General features: G+C 37.5%; 1 protein-coding gene across 2 annotated transcripts in view; it reads right to left on the reverse strand.

The window, feature by feature from the left end:
• LOC131677079 (homeotic protein ocelliless) overlaps positions 1-25,046 on the reverse strand; it is an 83,298-nt gene extending 58,252 nt beyond the window's left edge. For both annotated transcript variants that reach the window (XM_058956666.1, XM_058956658.1), the window contains exon 1: positions 24,338-25,046. The gene's annotated coding sequence lies outside the window, so the exon portion shown is untranslated. The remainder of the gene's footprint in view (positions 1-24,337) is intronic.
• Between the last annotated feature and the right edge of the window lie 721 nt (positions 25,047-25,767).

Genomic DNA, 25,767 nt, shown 5'->3' on the forward strand with positions numbered 1-25,767 from the left:
TAGCAGTTTGGTCATCATCTGCTGGTGAGTTGGTTGATGAGTTGTTGGTTGAAATTTGCCTAATGTTTTAAGCTTTTTCGGGCACATTTTTCATCTAGTTTTGTGTGGGACTGATATCGCCATTCGTTTGTTTATGTTGATTACAATTTAAATTTCCTGAATCTACTGTAGCGTGCCGACGTCAACATTGGAGTCGGAGAAATAGACATAACTGCAGCTGTAGATAAAATGAGAACGCTTGCTGTTTAGTTGATTTTTGTACTGCTGCGAGCAGTGTTGTATTGGTGGGATGTGATAATTTTCTTACGAATGTATTTAAGTTTGTGCATAGTGGTCAGATGGACTTCATGTGAATTTCTGTATGTGCGTACAACATAATTTTAAAATTATTTTCGATCATCATAAAACAGTTATCGCAGTTTGATTTTACTATGATAATTGATGTTTATTTAATTACTTTGAATTCATTGTGAAATTATCCATCTAATGGTGGCTGATTTTAATTATAATACTTCGATTAGTTATGGAATTTGCGTGTCGACTTCGTTTTATCAGAATCCGACACTAACTTAGTGAAAAGACTAAGCTAGCGGCGGATTGATGCTAGCTTCAAAAAAATGGAGACACAATTTGTGTTCCTGAGCAAACCCCTAATCAAGCGTGATGCCCCGCATGAAAAGAAGCTCATTTTAAGATGATGAAAACTACTGAAATGGAAACATTTGGTTTGGCTTAGCAAGCCAATGCAATGTAAGATGCACTATGCTGTATTTCTCCTTAGTGGAGAACAATTTTGGTAAAAGCTATTTTTTCTCCATTGAAGAGAAAATTGTTTAAAACCATCATTCTTTATGATCGTGGAAAGGTCATGAACAACGATGGCTGTCATGGTTCATATATAATGGATGGCATAGTACATATATGAAACAAGCACTTTCTGTCAGATTATCCCCGGGCTGGACCGTTGCATGATTCGAATTCCTTCATTAAAATACACGAATTGCCACGATCATAAGGAATTGATCGAAGAAATATTGTATGTTCTGTTCAAGCCATTAGAGAATTTGTTGAAGTTTGGAAACGACACAAGTTTGACCGTACCAACCAGTAACGCGGGTGACGTCGTGTAAACTGCCAAATACCAATTTCCATAGCTTAATTTAATACATGTAATAAATTATACAAAACTACTCGTGTAGGAATGGTTTTCGATAAAAAAAATGAAAAAGTGAAATTTTGATTAAATACGAAGCAAGGGTGTTTGAAACTGTCAACATTAGGCTTTTTATTTTCCCAAGAGCCTACTTTCCGGTTAAGATATCGACGATTAATAAATTTCTCAAAACATTACAAATTCAACGTTCAATAATAGTAAATCTAAAGACGAAATCCACTTGCTAGCGATTCATTTTGCCATAGACAGACATAACTGGACGCGTGTGGTGCTAGTTCAGGTTCGAGTGATTCTATAATTCTAAGATGAGCCTAGGATCCGACTCGGGTGCCTAAAATTAAAAATCTTCGGGATCTCCGTATTAACAAGTCGAGTTCGGATGGGGTTCCTCAAATTATAACTTTTCAGGTTTGGGTCGCGTTCGGGTTTTCAAATTTTGAAATTCTCTGGTTCGGGTCGGGTTCGGGTTTTACAAAATTTTTAATTTCGGGTTCGGGTTTCTCAACCTAAAAATGTTCGGGCTTGGGTCGGATTCCACTTTTTCAAATTTTAGTATTTCGGGATATCGGCCGTTCAAAAGAACTTATTCGGCAGAGTTACAATCTTGAGCTGCGATAGTCAGGCTACAATCAAGGCCCTTAGCTCGGACAAATCACGTTTCGACCAAGTGATTGCATGTCGAATTGAAATGGAAGAACTTAGCATTGACAATACTATCATACTCGTTTGGGTGCCCGTATTACCGGTAGGAGATGAATTGGTCAGAGTAAGCTTAGAAATTGACTTTGTTGGTCTCGACACTGCTTTTAAAACATTGAATAAAGGAAAATATCCGGTCCTGGGCTTCAATCGGGCACTACAACTATTGGCGTCAAGCAAAAGTTTTGTTGGAAAAATCGGGCCCTGTGATTTTGAAAAACCATTCACACTTTTCGAAATAACACTGTGACAGGCTGATCAGGCTACTATTCAGCGCGCTGAGTCATTTTCAACTGATCTTTGTAAATGCGACTAGAACCTCATATCATCTTATACGCAACTAACCAGCTGCTATACAATAGTGATTTCGAGTTTTCGGCTATCCTTACATATACGAAACAGTGTTTGGGTGAATAAAAGTTAGTAACATAGTAAAAATTTTCAATTCACTGCGACAAAGAGCTTTATGCCTTCTCGCAGGCGATTTAAGGTACTTGTGAGTTTAACTTATCTGGTGTTTGTTTTTGGCTGTCTTTTTTCCACACTTCCTACTTTACTTCTCCCTCCTTCTTACTCTTCTTTCTTTCCCATCAGGGAAATGATTTTATTGAAAAACTTTAAGTTTCTAGAGCATTGAAATTCATGAATGAACACGAAGTTCTCTATAAATTTTAGCACGGATTTAGATAAGGTTTCGTCATCCAAGCCGCTGTAATTGAACTTGCTGAATTTATAATGAACGAAGTCGATCGAAAATCCTTAACTTTCTTTAGGTGTTAACTTCTTGTAACGAATAAGGTGTTAGCGGGTCATATTGACCCCGATTTCGAACTCAGTTTTAAGACGCATTTTCAACCAAATCTATATGAATTGGTACTTAAACTGTTCGTTAGAGTGTAAATTTTCAGTTTCTGATAAATAGTACCGTTTTTCACCTGGTTGGTAAGTGGGAATCGGTGCCGAATGGGGTCATGTTTGGCCGATTCCGGCGGTATACTATTGTATTGTATATTATTAGTATTCTGTCAATAAACCTGTGATTTATGATGACCGTTCTGCATACATCTATGGATGCCAAACATGACCCCATTCGGTACCGATTCCCACTTACCAACCAGGTGAAAAACGGTACTATTTATCAGAAACTGTAAATTTACACTCTAACGAACAGTTTAAGTACCAATTCATATAGATTTGGTTGAAAATGCGTCTTAAAACTGAGTTCGAAATCGGGGGCAATATGACCCACTAGCACCCTATTCGTAACTTTTTTTGTACAGCCCTTCAGGAATGAGCGAACCCTATTGAAAATCGTTGCTCTTCATGAAAGAGGAAAAGTCGAGAAATTCTGAACTTCTAGGTGGAAAACTTAAAAAGTTATCACTTTTTGAAGGTTCATTTAGGGTAATATTGACCCCAACACCTAAAGAAGGTTAATAGTGCCTTATTGCTAGATCTTAAAATAACATTTGACTCATTGAACCACACTTGAATCTTACGATATTGGAGGCATTGCTATTCTGTTATTCATAGTTACTTGACAAATAGAAACCGATTTGTATCCGTTTATGGTGAGCATTTCAAGGTTACTGCCCATAGACATTGGCGTCCCACAAGGTAGTAATATAGGACTTTTGCTATTGATTTTGAATACCAACGACTTAAGTAATTTGCGACTCAACGGAACTCCGAGTCCGAAAACGACACAGCTCAGTTTTATTTCAACATTGATGTAAATACAATTATTAACTCAATAGTTAGCAATTTAAGTGTTCTGGAGCAATATTTCATTGCAAATTTACTGCTACTGGATCATAATGATCTTCCGTCCCATACGAAAAATATTATCAACACATCGTAATGCCAAACTTGGACATTATAAAGTTGAAAAAAATAATTTCTTTTAAATATTTAGGATATTCACTTGGATCCTTCGTTGATCATATAATATTTTTACTAAAGGCGAGTGGCTTCCTTTTGTGGTATTTTGTTGCGAATTAAACAGTTTGCTCACTCTTGTACTACTATTTTGTATACATTAATTCATAATTTAACTATTTAACATCGGTATGGGGGCGTGCTCCAAACTCTCGCCTTGAAAAATACAAGCACTACAGACCAGAACGTTGTAATAAATCTCTGTTTAAGACTTCTTTGGTGCTATCCTACGGGGAAAATAAATCGAAATTGCGAGTTAAACGAAAGCATTTATGTGAAAAAATCGCCCTACGAACAGGATTCGAACCTGCAACCCTTGAGACTCCAGCCCAATGCACAAACCCTTTTGCTATCCCTGGGCTATAATGACGACCCAAGAAGAACAGATGATTATCACATTGGCGATAATGATCACCTCTAAAGCCAGATCACACTGAGCTCAGAGCCAATGGAGACTGTCGATTTCTGGCCCCTTGCCCAGTTAACAGAGGTGTTACGGGAGTGAACCCGCCGTTTTTTCGATGTTGTCAACAGTGTTTTTAAAATAGTCACGTAATTGAATTCATCTTCCCGAGATCTTTAGAATTTAAAATTGCTCTTAAAATTTTAATTGCACTTATAGTGTTCTAAAATCTCTAATTGTAAATTGGTGATCTAACGCTTAAAGGCCACAAAACCAAATTCATTGATTTAAGACAAATTTGATAGTCCTATCGAAAAAGGTTACCATTTCAGTGTAAGTCATAATAGCATTGGATAAATCAGTCTCTGAGAAGGGTATCGTTCGTTTCATGTCTATAAGCAACGTAATAGGATGCTGAAACATAACCTGGTCACCAACACATGGTATTGGAAATTATTCGACGACCTTGTTCCAAAGAAACAAGAAGAATATTGTTCAGTCTACTTTCTAATTCTGCCAAATCAGAACTATAAACTAATAAAGTTTGCCTAGTAGATCTTAGTGTACATTGTCCGAAAAACAAAAAAACATTGTGTTTATTTTTGACGTCATGAGTGAGTTGACGGAAAGCACTGCTCCGGCCCAACACTACGGTCGTTGAATTCAAATATTGTACTAGATGACCGATTGTTCTTGAGGTGCTATATTTTTTACTAAAGGTGAAAATGAAGCTTATGCTTACGGAAGTCGCCTTTCTGCTTGGATTCCACTGATGCTAAATCATTATCTGCGCTATGCAGTACTGTTATCATTCAACATGCTAAACCAAGCAGAAAAATCTATTTTACAGAATAAGCTAAACGTGTAGTTGAAAGTGACAACGTTGAATTTAAGATTCCCGTGTTTATGAAAAATAACACTATAGATGTGAGGCTACGTGACCTGTCTCCGCTGAATTTTTCATGGACTCTGCGCTAAATCCACTGGTTAACATTTAACCTTAACTCATTCATGCCCAACTAGCGTACATAGGGGTTCAAAATTATATTTTATTAAGATGTTGGTACTAGCTAGCTAGAAACGAAACAAACCTATTTCGATCAAGATACGTGTTTATTTCGCAATTCTAGAAGCTGCTCAATTTTTATCTTCTGATGCTTATTACTATTCTCCTAGAATAATCACAATAGTCAAATTACATGGAAAAGATTATTAAAACAGTGTAAATTGAAAGGTTTGATCAGTTTTTAACAATATTTCAGAATACAGAAGATATATCAAAACTTCTAAATTCACCGTTAACTGAAACTGACCCAGGTAGCACTTCTCCAGAAGAATCCAAAGAAGACTAATCGCAATAACATGAAGTATAATAATAATATTAAAAACTGCTTGTGCTCAAGTCAAAGGTAATGGACATTTCCAAAACTATATTGAGCATGGAATCATAATTTAGTGAAATGAGAAAGGCACAGTTGCACCACTAGGTGGATTGAAACAGCTTTTTTATTAAAAAGTGTGCTATGTCGCGGAAAGTTAAAATGTCGATCAAAACGCCATACGTCGCTTGCTAACGTTCTAAGGGATCGATTAAACTTTGGTTTTTGATTACTTTTAAAACTTGTAGTATAACCCTGTTATCAAAGATGGCCGTTTTTTGGGGCTTAACCTAAATGTAAATGCTATAAGTATAAGGAAGCAAAATTATCTCGCATCCGCCTAGAGAGAGAGAAAATTGAGAGAGACAGTGGTTGTAAAAAGAGAGAAGTGTACTTTACAACTGTTTAAAACGCTATCTAGCAGTTCTCAAATGAACATCAAAGTTAGCATAATTACATAATAATTAGGTTTTTAAGAAAAAAAAATAGAAATCTGTTCTATGTGTATTTTATATTCAATAAAATTATGAGTTTATAGACAATCAAATAATTTGAAGAGTGATTGGTACGAATATATAGCACTGCACATTTACACATATGTGACGTAGAATTTGCATTCTTCACCTGTCAATTAGCTTACGGATCTACGATACAAACAACAATGACCGATTTTCTCGACTCCCCAATCTAGAATACCCCGGTATGGCTCTTTGAGGAATGGTCCATTGCATTCGATCGCACATATGTCAAGAATGCACCGCTCGACCTAATGTCTTATAAATCGTCCAAAGTGAGACCAGTCAGACCGGGGTCCATCCGTCGCGGGAAGAAGAATCACTCGCTTCAAGCAAACGATGGATTAAAGAACGCCGGAAGAAGACCGGAGCTCGATCGATCCGGGACCGTCGTCCATCGTCGCCGTCGTCAGTGGGGCACACACAGCGCACTGGAAGCCCCAAGAAGTTTGGAACAAATTTTTCCATTTCAGTATCGTGTCTCAAATGACATAATTATGCATAAAGATAAGCGCAGGGGGAAAATGGAATAATAATGATGTTGTTCCATAAGTGTTTTAACATATTATACCGTAGGCAAATGTGTGTGCTTTCATGTGTGCAGTGATGGATCTGCTAAAAAGGGAAAGAGAGTGGGGAGCGGGTTAATATTCCAATTATTGATATTTTTACGATTCTTGCTGGCACACTTGGTTCCATCTCCTGCCGAACGGTCTACCGGAGCCGGTGATCGCAACGTTTATCTCCGCGACGCACTTAGCGATCGTGAATCGTGAAAAATTAAGAACTCTGTCTGCCATAAACTGTGGCTGTAAAACACTGATGTCGTGGACACCGCTTCGATCCAGACGGTAGAGACGAGGACGCAACCGATCGATTCCCGTTGCTTGTCAACCGATGACTATTTTTTGAACTGGCACGCACCATAAAAAACGAGAGTGCGATTTTATCGTAGTTTCTCATGAATATGAACACAGAACAACAATAAAAAATCGTCCGAAATAGCTCGACTTGTGGGTCCGAGAATCTCTCCGCTGCGGGTCTCCACAATCGGCAGAAAAGTACTTCACTCCGCGGTTGATGCGGTGATGTGTTTGATTCCGTTCACTCGCCTTTTATTCTGGTTTTCGTATGTGTGTATATAAATATATATTTTTGATAAAGAGCACTTAAGCACTCATAAAGATTCGTGTTTTAAGAAATTTCACGATCCAACGAGATTCATTCGCTTGGATCTTTGCCGGACACTTGGACTGACCTCGATCTCAGCAGTGACGCCCTGTTGACCCTTTTAGCGGACCTGGACTTTGACGGAATCATGTCGCTTGATTTGGACTTTTTGGTAGATATGCGAAAAATGACTTTTAAGTCCATCATTCGAATACGTTCGCAGTTTAATTCCAGCAAAATTGAAATGTTCAAACATTGACGAAGCGGAACGAAAAACGGTGGCAGTACCGAACCTCTAATTGGCAGTCAGCTCGTCGTATATGTTTTTTACACACGTTTCCAACTCAAATCAAATTAAAGATCAGTGATCCCAATATAGCTCAGCGAACCGATTCATCTGTCAAGTTCGTTTCATGGCGAAACAGATTCCAAACCCTAACAATCAATCTTGACAATGAGATCCAAAATTTTTCGAGATGCTGTCGAATAGTCCACGCATTCCAGGCCCGCAATCGCCCGGTCCCAGCTTTTTTATGAATGAACACCATACTGCCGCCGCCGCCGCAAGGTGAAGAGGAAATCAAAGTCATAATTTTTGAAAAGTGTGAAACTAACAGACGGGACTGTCCAGTAGTGTAAGATCCCAGAGCAACAAACGTCCGAGTGGTGCGTGGCGATCGAGGGAGTAGCAGTAAGAAGAGGAAGAAAAAATCTGATTGATATTTCATTGATTAAGAGCAGTGCAAAGGCAGCACCAGCAAGAAGAAGGGACCGTTCGTCGGGCAATGGAACCAAACTAGGCAGTCAGGTATAGGTTTGAGAAGTAGGTGTACTGTCTATTGTGAGTCACACGATCTCAAAAACAGCTAGGCGAAGAAACGAAACTATGAGAAGTAGAATTTTGATTCTATGGCTAATATTTTCGAGACAGTCAAAATCGGTCCGAGCTTGAATTGAGAGGAAGTTGGACCAGGGAGAAGAATGACTCGACCCGTAGCAAGGTGACCGAGGGTTCGCTGGACGTGATTACCTGTATGGATGTGACGTACAATAAAAAAGAAACAAGAAATATTGAATGATTTCTGACACTTTGGACGCATTGTTGGGCTGTGAGAAAATCTTCCGGCAAGGGATCTGTGAGAGAAATTGTGAATTGGAAGGGACATTTGAGCAGGTGAATGTTTCCTGTTTCGCGATGATAGTGGGAAAATTTACTGTGCTGTTGTGGAAGTCAATTTCGTTCCGATATGATGCTGCTAGGGAGAGGCTATGCCAACGTGGCTACATAAAAAAATGTTCTATGGGAAAACTTGACCCGATATTCGATGTCGTAATATGAAATAATGTAATTCGCAAAGGTGTCAAAAATTTGCGCAACAATCACCAAGATTAGCTAATACTATGTACACACTACAGAGTGAAAACATGTTATTATAATTAGCAACAAGAAAAATGTCACCAAGATAGCGTTAAAACACGATTTAACTCGTAATGTGAACTTATACTACGTTTTCACTACAAGTTAAAACCTGTTTTAACGCTATCTTGATGACACTTTTCTTGTTGCAAATTATTATAACGTGTTTTAAATGTGTAGTGTGAACATAGTATTAGTGTAAGACAGCTTTGTATAATTTTATCATATCTTGGGTTGCAATGCCCGGTGTGCTCCGCAAATCAACTGATGATTACAAATTCCGTCCTATGACCATGTGAGGAAATAGTTTTGTGTGTATAATATTCATGGAATTATTTTGCAAGAGAGCAATGGTATTTTTGTATCAAGATCTCCTTATTATGCTCTGCCTTCTTGCGGATACGTAAGTTGTAGGGAATTGACCCGGTAGTGAAACCAATTTTAAGCACTCATTGCTGTTGATAGCAAATCATACAATTTCGTTGTACTTTGATTTTCGCCAAAGAAAGTATATTGATACCCGCTGAAGCTTACTTCGTTTTGTTTGTAAACCACCAATAATTGCATTCAAATTGATCCAGTTTATGTGAATTTGAGAGCTGCATTAGATAGAATCGACAACGGTATTCTGATTGCAAAGCAAGGTATGCTTGTTGTTTCGCCTGGTGTGGCGATTGAGATAGATTAATACTTATGACTTCGCAGAATGACTCTTAAATTAGATGAGTATACTCTTGACTAGTTTTGCAGCAGTTATTGGGACACCGCAGGGAAGCACGCTAGGCCCATTTTTACTCAGGATATTTTTCAATGGCTTTTTCCGTCTAATTTCACCGGGAATTCGTTTGCTTTACACTGACTACAAATTTTTGTATTAGTTCTAAAGATGTGAACTGTAAAATATTACAGAATTTCATCAGTTGTTCACTGAATGGTGCATGTATTACAAGATGATCGTGAGAATTCCCAAATCCCTTGTCAACAGCTTCCATCATAAGAAAAATCGTCGTTCGTCCAATAACAACATCGATGTAAACCAGTTTCTCCGATTCAGTAATGAGAAAAGCCGTGCTATTACTCGGATTTCAATGATACTGAAACACAACGCGATTCCCTGGTAAGGCCTATGTTTGAAACAAGTAGGCTTCCATACCGTTTAAAAAATGACTCATGGTTTTCACTACAGTAAAAATGTTTACGCCATTCGATGAAATATTTTTGCTTGTTGGAAGCCCGTTTTTATATTTTAATAAAATAACAAAATTCAACAAAAAAACTGCAAATCCAAAAATACGATTATGCGTAATTATAATAAAATATTTCACAAAAATAACATAATGTTTCATGTGAAAAAAACAAACTTTTCGACTTTTTTACCGTCACCATTCTGTGTTAATTATGAAAAAATGCGAATAATAAGACTACATGTGGACAAACGTTCCATAGCACAAGATAAATACATGTGGAAAATAGCAGCTGTTTAATAGAACAGAGATATACCCTAACTGGTCATGAACTATTTAATAGTACTGTGAATTAAACACAGCATGCTGACATGAAAATAAACCTCATTCCTTCTGTCAAATACTATATTGTAACAAAAATATGCTTTATAAGTTATAGGTAGTAAGTACATTGCACAGAACTTGGATATTATTGTTTAGTATTTAGCTATTAATTTTCTTTCCGGACTGTTTGGGTCACGAAACTCGAAAAACCTGTTGATCAATATGGGTGCTTCCCTCGCAGTTCGAATCAATTGCTCAATGCTTAGAATATGTACAATATGTACAAATGCTCGGAAAAGAAATTGGAAGGCAGCCTAAATTGATAGGTTTATTGAATTTTCAATAATATTGCAAGATATCGACGATATATCAACATTTAATTTTTCATCGCTAACTGAAAATAGTCCTGGCAGCACTGCTCCATAGGAAACCTATCAAACCAATAGCAGGAACTTATATTTGTAAGCGCTCAAATGAAAGGAAATAGTTCCAGTTGCTACCCGATTAGAAAGGCATAGCAAAAACATTTCAAAAAAAATATCTCACTTTGTTTTTTGTTGTAATTCTCCGTTTTTAGCGACGGCCAGATTGATTTCCCGGTTTACTACAAAAATATCATTCTATTATAATTTTGTTATTTCATTCTGATTGGGTAGCCTTACCCATTTTCTCGTGCAAATCATGTCTATAAAAAGTTATCGCAAACTAAAAACATTGTATTTAAAAACAAGAAGCGCATGAAGGGGTTCTTTAAAAAAATTAATTTCTGTATATTGGGAAATTTAAATGTGTTTTATATGAGTGACTGATTGCTCATAAACCATTCAAAATCTTTTACACAATAACAATAAATACAGAGCGATATTTTCACAATCCAGTATTACAAGTACTGCTGTATCTGGAGCAATTTTATTTCTGGGCATTTCTATAGGCAGTAAAGAACCCATTCTTTCTCTTAATATTCCTGGCCGATTTATTCCCGAAATTCCAGGGCTATTCTGATTGACGTAAAGTCTAAATATGATTAGGGTTGACCTCTTGCATATAAGGGATATTAACAATTAAAAATGTACCCAATATTAATCGCGCGAATAATTTAATAATATTTAAACGAATGATTCCTATGCATTTTCTGCATTAATACAAACATACTACTGATATTGCATCATTTGATCAGTACAAAACGCACAAATTTTGGAAACAGGAAAATGAAACTGGATTTCGTAGAACTATTGATAGAATTAAAACATATAAAACTTTCAAAAATAAATTTTATTAACTAACCATCTGTTTTGCAAAGTCATCTTTTTCAAATTAGTTCCGGAAAATGGATTCTTGCAGTGAAATAACATGATTTTTGTAGATATGCGCTAGCTGTTATCAACATTCTAAGTTGCTTCTCCTTATTTATGGGTGTAAGTGTTAAAGATTCACGGCTCTGACAATGGAAACAACAGCCAATTTTTTCGAATTTTGCGCCAAATTGCTTTTATTCTATCTTTATAACCTAAAACAATATGAATGAAAAGCTTAAAAAATGTCCATACTTGACGCTTATTAAAAACTTATCGCTCCTTGCGCGACCTAAAGATGGCCAAAAGATCGCAAGTAGCTAAATAAGTTAATAAAAAGAAACTTTTTGGTTGAAAACACATTTTTTCATCATACCCTAATTTAAATTTGAAAATGTCTCTCGAGAATTCGATCGGTTACAACACGTTAGAAATTCATTTTTTATCTGATTATCGTAGAATTTTTAGATAATTCTCTTCTTAAGTTTTGTCACATGTTGTGCCACTATGTATCGCCTTGAAACCGTGATTAAATTTTAGTAACTGTCATGAACAGTTGACAACAAGCAAATTAACATTTTTCCCTATAATTCAGCTGCACCTTTAAAAAAAAAACATTCCGAACATTCGCTGTAGTTATTGAAACATTCATCATTATCTTCAATTGTTTTTTTAGATGATTAATCCTTCATCACAGTGACAATTTTGGGTCATTATGACAATTATCACGAATTTTTTTGATACGGGTAACTTTCTTATTCCGATTTGTTCAAACACAACATCAATTCAAAACAACTGTCATAGTATTTTGGTCACGAAAATTGATTCAGTTAGCAGCTGATATTGTCTTATTACCATCACTTTCCAGGCTTAGTAGCAAGTTATTAAACTAAGTGGTACCTGAGATGAGAGCTCAAGCTCACATAGTAATTTCCGACTATTCCAGAACTCAGCTATCTAGAGGTCGAAATTAATGAATACAACATTCGTACACTGTAATAAACTATATATTACACACTATTACATGGTTTATTTAGTCAATTAATGCACATATAAAACACCCTGTTCTCATAGGCTAGTCGCACATGTTCTAGTCCAGGAAAGATATTCGGTGTTGATTGGATAGCAGCACTAACCATGAAATTGCTCTGTAACGCTTAAGAATTGGTCGCGAAGTCTGTTGAAATAGAAGCCAAGATTTCGCAAAGGGATTGTAGTGCCATGACGTTACTTTGCACGTACAAAGCAAAGCGTACTTCATTCCGTCGTGGACTTTTTTTTACTACTGAGCATGAACCTTACATGAGTCATGCAGAGTGGAATAAATATTTAATAAATAGTCCGTGTTACCCATTCAATTGAATACCGCACAATTATGCTGGATTCACTAAACATCTACGAAAATGTTTTCCAATGTTGATAAAACATGTAAAACAATAGTTAGGCCATTGCAAATCTTTTTTAAAAATTATGTCACCTCCCCCCCCCCCCCCCCTTCAAAATCGCTGAAAAAAATCAGGGGGCAAATAAATTTTTTAAAATAACCAACATTCAAAAAATTTTCACGTTTTATAGAACAACAATAACTTCCATAGAGTTTTAATTTTCGTAACTGAAAACTATTATGGTAGTTTTAGAAATTACCATCCCATGATAATTTTTATTTTGACCATTCTCGGGTAAATGTGAAGTTTAAATGAGATCATCGATCCAGTCCAACATCAAATGAAACGTTTGCTGGTCGCGGAAGGAAGGGCCCATCTGTGTATTATCAAACAAACATCTCATGGAAAGGCTAATACTTCTGAATCGATTTCATTTTAAACGCAACAGTCGATAGAGACAGAATCGATCGTTGCATTCGAAAATAATTTCGATAAAGAAACAATCTGAATTCAAATCAGACTCCTGGAGATTTATATGTGGTTCAATATTCAATATACATGAGCTTTACCGAAAGGTTTTTGACATTTAAAGATTTCATATGGGATCGTAGTATTCATACCGTATTTCCGCAGCCATATGTGCGATTCTTATGAACTTGATCAGATCAAAATCTGCTACCAAACCTTTAATTTAAGGCTAAGCTTGTGAAAAACGAATAAGCCGTTTTCCAAGAAGCCGAAGAGACATTAATTCTGAAATATTCCAAGAACCAGAAACATGCGAAATTTTCGAGATAGACGCTGGAATCAAAAAAACTTTGTCTGGCCATCAGCGATCAAGAATGCTCTAGCAAAGCTAAATATAGATCTTACAAATAGTGGTATCATCGGCACTTACCGCAGGGAGAGCCGAGAATTCATTATCGATGTCAATTTTTGTAGCCTTGGAGTAACCGGAAAGATGGACTGAAAAGTGTGCGAGGATATATCCACAGCGACCTCCAAGCGATCTGGTACAGCATTGATAACAGGACACGGTTTGAATATGTGGGAGATATATAAACGAGTGAAGTTGGAAAACACCGATCTTTCACAGGAAGGTGTCCGTCGAGGAACTTGAATTTGAGGGTATCCTCTTCAACCTAAATGCGAATGAATTCACGGCACTATTAACAAGGGCGTGTATTGCGACCATACCAAGGGATGGGAAACCGAGAAACGGTCCCCGGGTGCAATACGACGATTATCGATCTACGTATAAGTTGCCTCCGAGCTTGGAGAAGAAGTCGGAGATCACTTTGGTTTCTCATCTCGCTCAGTTCAGAAGCTAGAAATCGCTCCGCTGCAATAGCAGGGCAAGTAATCAAATTTACCCGCGCGACGTTTGGCAAAAATTGATTCCTTCTGCCTAGTGTGTGATACGTGAACAATGAGTGACAATGCCAAGCAAAAGTATATCATGATGCCGGCAAACTGTGTTGCTGTTGACTACACGAAATATCCGGTAATACCATCAATTCATGAAGGGGAGCAAATGTTGAAGGTGAACTTGAAGTTCAACGTAGCTTGCGTACTTTATGCGGTGCAATTACACCATTTGCGTCATGCGGTACTGAATATGTTAAAAAATATTAGTCAAGCAGAATCATTCGCTTCCCAGAACAACATGAAACACGTCATCGAATGTAATGACATTTTATACAGTATCCCAACGTATATAGATGTTGACAGTATTGAAATAAAGATACATGACCTGGCACCACGTACTAGTTCCTTCGCTATCAAACAAATCCTGTCAAAATACGGAGAGGTGAATAGTGTTAAGGAAGATAGTTGGAGGAACTTCTTCCCAAGACTCCGCAACGGAGTTCGTGAGAATGCGTCCGACAAAACCTATTCCCTCTTACTTGACTTTCACATGCAAATCACCTCATGGTGTTGAATATTCTCAACGAACACTAGTCACGCACCCAGGACAGATTCCTACCTGTCAATATTGTGATCATCCGCTACACCACGGGAAACCTTGCGCAGAGACTGCTAAAGAAATTCCACCTGATACGACCAAAGCCGGTATACAATCATCGTATGTTAAACCACAACCAGTTGGTAAACCAACGACTGCAGACCGGGCATTCACAAGCACCTGCTCAACAACGATCGGCCCCAGTACCACTAAACCAACTGCCATTACCAACATCGAAGTAACAACGATTACAGCAAATGTTTCCAAACCAACAACCAACACCATCAATAAGGAATCTAATACCGATGAAGATAGGATTTACAATAGCGACCCGTAATCCGACGATGAGCAAGATGAATGCAGTACCGATGATGACATGGACGTAAACGAAAACGCGAGAGAAGACGGACCAAATGACCCCCAAGGTGCACTCCACGGCTCAGTTGTGCTAACGCATTGAGCCGTGTTAAATATATTTAAAATTAAAACAGAAGTTAGAAAGCTCAAGGGAAGCGAGCTGCAAGAACCGCTCTCAACAAAGCAGTCAAGCTGTACAAGAAAGCCTTGCCACGAAGCCAACGCGAATTTCCTTAAGAGAGACCTACAAAGGTGGCATAACTAAGATAAAAGGCACAGCTGCACCACCTGAAAGGTGCCCGGAAACGATGGAGGTCACTATCGAAAGGTTTTCCCCACAACATGAATCTATTTTCGCCGTACAGTAAGGAGGATGATCACAAAGATAAAGATCGATTTACCAACAAACAGCTTATCGAGATGGCGAAAGTCATAAAAGTGAAGTGATACATGAGTGCCCGGATATGTTCAAAACGATCCGATAATTGGAAGCGACAAAAGCTGATGTTGCTTCTGATGCCGGGACAACATGGAGATCTTTCAGCGTAGTCAATATATCCCTTAGAGAGAAGGAGTAATCCTGAACAAGCTAACGAAGTACACGGACCGTGAGAACGGCATCTCATGTAATTCGGCTTCCTTATAGGCAGGTCTACAGTGAAATCCATCCAAACGGTTGTGTGAGCTTTGGAGACAGCAGAGATAAGGATATCGTTTTTGCGTGGTGGTTCCCTTAGACGTGAAGAATGCTTCAATAGTACTAGCTGGGAAGCAATCGCCCATTCGCTGTACAGCATGAGTAACTCTCCAGGATATTATAGAGCTACTTTCAGTACCGAACACTGATCTACGAGACAGACAAGGGAGAATCACAACTACAACTGACGTTCCTCGACTCGACGCTGTGGAACGCAGTGTACGATGGAGTATTGAAGCTGAACCTTCCCAGAGATACAACGATTTTCGGCTTCACGGATGATGTGGTGTTCCAAGTAATCGGACAACCGCTAGAAGAGGAGACACTCGACACGGAGACGATTGCCCATCATAAAACAGATGTGGGGATGACTAGCAGCCGAAAGACAGCGCGGTCGGAAAATATATCATCGATTTGAACTTTTAAAGTTACGATGATTATGTTAAGGGGAAGGCTGTGAGAGCAACCACAGCTTTGCTTGAGGCGCCAGTGTATTGGGCACCACGAACCAGCTGGAATCGCCGGACCGAAGCATGTGAGCAGACTAGTTTCACTGTCAGGGACAAGATCGAGTAGGTCGAGTGAAGCACCAGCGGTGGGTCGTCGAGTTTTCAACGAACCGGAAGCAGCGAACCAGAAGCTACGCTCCATCCGGTATCGCCGAACCGTCCTCGCCAAGTACTGGTTGGCCCTTTGAGTAGGATTTATGGACTATGCGAGAAGATTGCGACAAAACTGGGAGCTAAATGACTCACGCAACAGGCATCGGTATCGGGAGAACTTCCGACGAGGAATTGAGATGGTTCGCGAAAACAGGAACTAAATGGTTCACAGAAACGGGAGCCAAATGGCTAACGGAAGTTCACCACTGCGATTAGCCGGATATGTGTTCGGAGCTAAACCGCTCTAATGTATCATTTTGTCTTAAGACTGAATCAGCCTCTCCACGATATAACACTTCGATGCAGTCTCGTGGAACAAAAGGAAGGAAGAGAAGTAAGGACTATTAGTAGCGGTTACGCACAAAAGTGAATCCCACCTAGAGCCAATGCACTTTTCAAGCTATTCAACCATACTATAAAACATACAGACATTTTCAGATATCGACGAACTGAATCTAGTGGTATAAGACACTCGACACTCCGGGTGTAGCTTAAAAAATCGAGTTTCAGAGTGATTGCACAGTCTTCCTTATATGAAAAAGGCATAAAATGAACTGATGATTGCTATACATTTCATAAATCCGTACGAATATCAAATGAATTTCTCTGATGTGGCTACCTACTGCGCAACAAGAAGGAGAAAAATGCAAAGATTTCGAAGATGTACACGGAACCGAGCCGAATTACTATCATGTACCAAACAAACAAATCTACAAGTCTTCAAGCACAAGCGATAAACCAAAGCTAATGTTTCCACTAGAGTTCGAAAAAGTATAGTATGCACAGGATGTACGTTCGCCAGGCTACTGTATACGAAATACGCAATAGAAAAAAATATCAGAGAAAACCATATCTGAGATGAATAATTCCATTGACGCACACTTTACCTTTGGATTCATTCCAGAATGTTTTCCAAAAGTCCATAAGTGAAATGTTGCAATCCTGTTTCTGTACATTGTTATCAAGCAGGTTCACCTTTGACCGATTTTCATGCCTTGTGTGTACAGTTGGTCCATGTGCCGCCACAACGGAACGAAAACTATTCAAGCAACCAAAAGTTAATACCTTAAAGTACTCTTAAATGTTTACATTAAGTTCTTAGAGAACTTTCAAGCTTTTATTGGGAATTTAAAAATTGCACTGTTGGGAAAATTTTTTAAAACGAAAACTTTAGCATCCCTTTCCTATGTGAACTTTTGATTGATTCAGTAATGTTTGCTTGAATTTTTCTAGTAAAACAAATAGCTCAACCCCGCTATACGAAATCACCCTGCGGAAACGTCCACGAGAACAATCGAAAGAAAATGCAAAAAGAAAAAAAATGTGTTTATTAAAATAAATATTTATTTTTTGTTTGCCCCCCCCCCCCCTTCAGAAAAAAATTTGTACTTGGACATAATTTTTAAAAAAGATTTGTAATGGCCTTATTATTGCTTATTAAATGTTGATAAAACATGTAAAACAATAGTTATTATTGCTTACATTGGGCCGGGACAACATTGAATTTTTGTTACATGTTGTAGCGAATGAACGCATGAATTATATGAAAGCGCGGTTGCTTTATTTGACGTTGTCAGTAGTCACATATTGTAGAGTAGGTAATCCAGGCCTATCTAAGAAACCAGCCTTAACCAAATATATTTTTATTGGTTCATCACACTAAAATCATTTGACAATAAAACTGTTATCCTTGAAATTTGATCAAACAACTATCGAAAAAAAAAATTCTTGAATCTTGAGCTCCCTTGCACCTACAATTGATCTAATGTACCTATAGTTGCAAGTCCTAAAAGATATCAATGGGATTTGCAACATAGGAACCGAAATTAGCGATTGCATCACTACTGGTACATGTGTTCCTATAGTGGTACAAGCGGTTTTGAATACATAAATTTGTTAATAAACAATATTTATATTTTTTTCTATGGAATAGGGATTTAAAGCTTTCGTTTAACGTATAAACATCGCCCAAAGATCTATTCATCGATATTTTACCAAAAGTTTTCCTTAAGTATACGACTATCGGTACATCAATCCTAGTGTTTTATAATTGTGTTGCTTCAAAAATATCCAAGTTGTTTTTGGATGCATTCAGTGTTGTAACTTTTACCTGATGTGACTGGCTACACTTTCCATAAATAGAACGCCAGATAAGGTTTTCAGGAGTATTTCAATTTTCGACATTTTTTTTGAAACAATCGTTGTTCAGTTTGAATTTATCTGTTCTGGTGTAAAACTTCTGGCTTGGTATCTGTTGGAAGTCAGCATTTGCTTGTATATGCTGTAAAAAGTATGATTCGCTTAATGAGTGTGCGCAATATTTGCACGCGTCTTTAATTGGCTCATGTTAATCTTGGCTGCAATAAAACACACCATTACTCATTTTTTTCTTACGTGTTGATAACGCGTTGGTTTAAACTAAGATTTATGATTTGAAATTAAATTCAGTTTACAATCTGACTAGTGTTTTACATTAGTGATTATCTACTAACATGTTCATTAGCCCTTTTCGCCGGTAAATACGATACGTGCACTCACATCACACGAGCTGGATCTGTTGCACTCATCTACCAGCTTGCAATCTACACGCATACGAAAAACTGAGTGCTTTTCACTCCATTTTGAAGTAACGTGGAATATGGTCAATGTAGGCAAACCGTGTTGAAGGTAGTTTCCATTTAACCACGGCAGAGATCGTTACTCATTGCTGTTTTTTATACTCAACCTATACTCAAATTTGTGCTCAATTTAATTTATTTCGAGTAAAGCTCAAAGTACATTATTCAATGGAAGAGCTCGACTGAGTCGAGTCTCCGTTTGGGACAGGTATGCCATAATTCGCGAGGCATCATAAGATGTCTTCCGAAGTATCGCTTTCTTCGAAAAAATAATGCTGAACAATGGCAGAGAATACGTTTCGAGCATTTGGGCTCGTAAAATTATCAAATTTAATCTTGACTTTTGCCAATTTTCTTCAAGTGATACTTGGCAGGACAATGTGCTGTAAATAAACCTGTGATTATACGTAAGTCTTTTCGTTTTAGATCCATTATTTTTTGGCTCTCGTATCTAAATGTATGAATTTCTTGTCGAGCGTTACGCTAGTCGCTTGATAGTGAGTCTCTTGCCCAAGCTGAAAGTTCAAGTTTGATAACACAGGTAGATATGCCTGGAAATGGTTATGGTCCAACAAACATGTTTGATGAACCACACCTGGCTAATTCGTCGGCCACTTCGTTACCTACGATTCCTTGATGGCCTAGTACCCAGAATATCATTATTTTGTTCCGATATGCTAGTTGTTGTGAAGATTTCATTTGAAATGACATTTAGGATTTTATTTTGAAACAAAATAATATACTTTTCTGGCATTCTATATGAAAATTATATATTTCTTCGGCAAATAATACGAAATTTAAAGCGTGTTTAATAAAACTTGTTTACTGAAAATTTACTCGACAATTTAAATACAGTTCAAATATTTTAGTTCGCTTATAGGCTTCCGCTGGCAAAAAAAAAATCTTTTTTTGTAATTTTTTAACTTGATGTTTGGTATTTTTTGAAATGTATATTTTTCCGAAGAAAGATTATATCCCTGCAACTCATTTTCAGATAGTTTTGTTATACAGTTTAACTTTTGTAACGTACCAGATATTTTGTGCAGTTGAGCAATCCAATCAAGATTGACCCAATGACGTCAAAAATCGGTTTTACGTTTCATCTCTATGGGAGACCAATTATTTTCCATAGTCAATCAAACCATTTTGACTCGAGAGTATTTTTTTAAAAGAGCGTATAAGGATGTTAATTAACTTAAGTTAAACACAAATTTCGTGTAGTTTGTGCCTCATCTTGGGCATATTTCGCCAAAGCATTCATATGCATGTTTTTGAAAATACCATTATGGAGACACCCTGTAGCTCATAAGTCTACTTACAAATTAGTTACCTACACCACTACATATTGTTGAAATTTTTTGTGCTTTTTATTATTTTGGAAATCATTTCTGCTAACAAATGTAATTGGTTACAATTATTGACGTGAATATTAACCCTTTAGCGACCATCACCTTTAAATTGGTTTGCATAAAAATAATCGAAAAATATGGATTTTCAAAATTGATAACTGAAACACATTCAGTAACCCAAGTTAAGATTCCGATTTGCCATATAAACTATTATCGTAGTATTGTAACAAGTATTGTATAAAGAGGTGCCACAGTGTGGTATGGGCTCTTATCCGGGGTTGCATTTTTAGCATTGTAAATGCTCTACACGACACAACTTGGTGTAAGTCTGAACAAATATCTTAAAGGAATGTACGTAACACTTTGCACAGGTTTTGTACCATTTAAATGTTACATAGTAGATTTAAATGGTAGAAAACCTGTGTAAAGTGTACGTCTGAAGTTTGCAATTCGATCCGCGCCACGAAACTAAACGATTACAACGTTGTTGATTTAGAATGGATTTTCATTACTCATTACAATTTGACAATTCCAGATTCAAAACAGCAGCAAAACATTATTTTGGTGTTACAACAGTACACTATTGAAATTCCGAAAAATTGGGAAATTGTGGAATAATATCAAAAGTTTTCGCATACGTTATGTTAATTGTACGTGAGTTTTCATAACGCGACTTGCAATTGATTCAGAATATTCAAAATTGTTTACAAAATTATTGATGTTTTCCAATATTACACAATCGAAAAATACGTGAAATTGTACAAAAAGTGCAATACGGCCCTTTACACAGATATCTTTAGTGTGATCAGGAGTGTCATTCCTATCTCATCAACGTTTCTGACTATCATTTTCATGTCTGCTCTATTGAAAGTATGAGCAATATTTTTGCTGTTAGGGTAAACAGGTCTAATACGCCCCCTTAAGCAAAAATAGCTATATTTCACCGTTCGACACTATGATCTCCGCACGAACTACTCTAATTTATTGTTATATTAGTTAGAAATTAGTACCCGTTTCCTTTTGTATTAAAAACTTCCTGATACAAGTATTATTAAACATTTTTCAAAGATGCCTAAATTCTAGTTTTATCTTTCACTCAGGGCAAAATGCCCCCGGTTCAAGTGTAATATGCCCCACAACAATAGGATGGTATGCCCCACAGCAATCGGTGAGTAATAATAATAATAATAGTAATACAAGTGTAAACTAGGCTTATTACCAACCACTCCCGTATGGCAGATGCAGCTATTCAAACAGGGTTGCTATGATTAATTATAAAATCCACTTGTTTTGAAGTCATGCTTCTTCTTTAGTTAATAACTTTTCTCAGCGAATTTTTACAAACTTACAATGTTCCACGAATGTGTTCAGTAGAAAAATACCTTTAGAAAGTTCTCGTCAATTGATAGATGACGCGATTTTTTAAGAATTTATTTTCAATTTTAACCGATTTTCCATACTAATTTCTATATAAACTTTGAAATTTTTGGAGGGTCCGTAGACGATTGATACCAAAATTTTCACAATTACTAAGGGCATAAAAGGAATCAGTAGAGCTGTGGAGCCAAAAGTCAAAAATTGAACCAGTCTAGTGAGTATGCCCCACAACAATGGGAGGGGCGTTTTAACCGGTGATGAGCTGTTGTGAATGCATGAATATTTCTACACGCAGACATAGTTTTAAACCAAGCTAAAAACTATGATAGTAACTATAATATTCTAGTAAGCTACTTGAAATAGTTCTATCAAATCCGACTGTTTCTAATTGGTTGTTATTATATTGGAAAACGTGGGAGATTACATCAAAGCAGCTCTTTTGAAACTTTTGTAAGTATTGTTGTTTTGCAACATATTAAAAATACCAAACTTACTTAGTACGTTTATTTCATGAAACGATACTGTTATCAGTCACTTTTACTTTTTAGATAATTCAGGAATCCTGGGAATTGAAGAGGGGCATTTTGCCCTGGTGGGGCGTAATATACCCTTTTACCCTACTGGTAGAATTTCGCAGCTTAAAACTACCAGCGGGTAGTGAACAAAAATAGAAACGGCTTGGAATCGTATTGGTATCTACAAATCCAAGCCGTTTCTAGGGTAATTTGTTGTCAAGTAGAATAAAGAAAACGCTCCAATCGAATGATGAGCCATGCTCTTTCAAGAGCACGCAAATGTTTCCATAAGAGTGAATTGACATTTTTCCTAATAAGATAAAATCAAATTTGGATTTATTGTAACTTTATTTGCATTGTGAAAAAAGTAGGAGTACCGCGCAGAAAATACTTAATAATGTATAAATCACATATGTGCGTAGATTTTGACACCTTTTATCTATTATTCTATTCTATTGACCTGTGAAACTGTAAAAACGTCACAGGAATCTGGTTGCTTCGAAAAATTGAGTGTAAATGCTTTCGAAATTTGTTCTTCGGGTTCTTAATCCGGTTAACTGTATATTTTAAATCACTTCGCTAACTGGATATCTATTCATATATTGAAATTTGATTGAATAAACTTAGACTGGACAATAAGTTGCCAGGTGGGGTACCATTAAAAGTTATTTTTCATAGCGTAATTTTAACAATACACATTCAAAAATTGCGTTTGATATCAGACCGATGAGGAATGTATGTATATCAATAGAAACGTTCAAACAGAATGCTGCGGCACTGTGTTGCAGTGTTATGCCCCATTTGAAAAGATTCAATGTTGTTTTGGCGGCATCACTCCGCTCGCAATAAAAATAAAAACAACAATTCATAGTTTCGCACACCCTTAAAATCAGGTTTTGGCGCTCCGTCAACGACGAATCATTCTGTTTCATAGTTAATTTATTTTATTTAAAATGTTTTAGTGTGACATTTTGGTCTAATGACACTATAGGAACTACCGAAAAACTGACAGATCGTATTAAACGTACATAAAAGATTAACAAAACCAGAAACCAAAATTATTGATGCTTGTGGAATTTGTAGTTAGTATTTCCGACTAGAATGGTTTATTTCCAGTCTTTAGTAGGAGATTAAAATCGTGACCATAATACCATTCCAATTTTTTTCAATGCCATAAAGATAAAACTTGCCAACTTTACCCACAAACAGTATGTTTAGGAGTTATTCATTTTAAGATTTAGAATTTAGGGCAGTTATACAATCAGGAACTAAGAATGTTAAAGAAACACCAGTTTAATGGGGTGTTTTAATTTGTTTAAAATTATTACCATGGAATGCCTTGAGTGTTCCTTAACTCTGTGCAAATAATTCTGTGTATGTAAAGCAGATTTCTACACGTAATAAAGAAGAGCATATAACAAGATTCGAAATTTAAATCAGAACTGTTAGGTACCATAAAGCGATTTGCTGAAGATACAATTGTTTCAGATTCCGTTTTACTCCGCAATTCCTGTATAAAACGGTGCATTCTGTAATCAACATAAATTTCAAAAGGACGAGAGCGATTATTTAATAACTGTAGTGCCAAATTTGGAACCTAGGTTGACTTTGCGGAAGGTTCAAACTCCCCCTTTTTGCAAACATGATGAAGATCAAATTCTCAGCGAACAATTCTGTACCGAGTCAACTGAAGAAGAATTCTGGATACAGCAGAGAATATCACGGCTTTAAACTAAGTGGCAAGGTAGGTAAGCATAACTTTTCGTCACTCAAAGTATACCCTAAAGACCAAACGACCTGGTACCATACTGAGCAGATAACGGCTATCCCGAGTGCCGACGGCAATACACTAATCGATCTACTATTTCCACTCTATACTACCAAATCTCACTAGAAACACGTTTATGCGAACTCACCTCCCGATCGACGAATGCAGCTCTCCGAAGGAAAAAATTTTCACAATCTTTTGGGCACCGTTGGAGATCAAACAAAGTACTTTCGCTAGTAGTACACTAGTATCACGAAACCACCAATTACACCAGTTCACACACTTTTCCAACAACACGTCTGGGTTTTAGCCACGCATCTACCACGTCATTAAACTCCGAATTCTCTCTTATCTCCGAATGTTGTCATCAGACACTTCACTCGTTAGTGCACCTTCCGCGGGTGGGACCGACGACAATCGGTCAGACAACAGGTAATGGTCACTAGGTCAACGTAATCGGTCCGATCACTGGCACATTGCAACCACAAGCTTTGTTCACTTCCAAGTTTAATCCAAGTTAATCAGTCACCACTGGGCGAATTCGGTGATCGACAACGTGTTCGCTCGAGCCACCGGGAGTAGGCAACACAACTCGCGGGAGAGCTTTAATCAGCTGATTCCTACCGGAGCGGATCGGGTGTGACGTTTAAGCCGGATCAATGGACGCACGAGACTCGTTTGCTTGATGCTGATCAAGCTCGGCGGCCGCGTACACCAATCTACTCTCGCGGTTACAAGCTCTCACACGACACTGGCCTCGCGCGCTACGCACTACACCTATTATTGTTATTAATTAAACAAACAACAATAAAAATTATAATTAATGTTAATCCGCTGTGCACATGTACTCCTTACGAATGTTTATATCTAACTAAGTAGAAAAACAAACCATACCTCATAACTTTTCAATGAAAGGCTCCGGAGAAGAGGTGTAGTCTCGCACACACACCGAACGCCAAGTCAGCGAAAAACACATCTACACTCTCGCAAGTCAACAGGTCGATGCTATGGTTGTCTCTGTTTACCTTCCTTCCATCTCTCGCTGGGCTGCCCGCAGGCCATATTTCCATCTCTACCAGTTCTTGTGGGTTTTGCTATTACACAGAACCCGTTTCGATCGGCCGCTGTGTGTGTGTGTGTTAGTGCATCATCAAGAGTTCAAATCTTTTGTCTTGTCACCGATTTTTCTCTCCCCCGGATTTCTCTCACACAACCAGTTTATTTTTCACGAGAGAGAAAATTCCGTCCGCACCAAGAAACAAGGAAAAATGCGGTACCCGCGCACCTTTGAAAAATCAATCGCTGGAAGGGCACTAGAAAAGGGGGCAAATGTAAGTAAAGTTTGGCGGGTAATACTGTAACTTTTTGCAATTGTATGCCTCTTCCGAAAAGTTCTGTATATAGGGAACAGTTAGTTCAGATAATTAGATTTTTCAATCATTAATTGAAGGGAACTTTTCAGAGATGAGACTGATTGGAAAGCAGACGAGAAAATCAATAATTCATTTCACGAATTGCCTTACTATTATAACTTGCAACTCGAGCAGCATGGTTTCTGGCCGTTTCAGGACGCGTGTG

Source organism: Topomyia yanbarensis, chromosome 1 (genome assembly GCF_030247195.1).
Source record: "Topomyia yanbarensis strain Yona2022 chromosome 1, ASM3024719v1, whole genome shotgun sequence".
Lineage (NCBI taxonomy): Eukaryota > Metazoa > Arthropoda > Insecta > Diptera > Culicidae > Topomyia > Topomyia yanbarensis.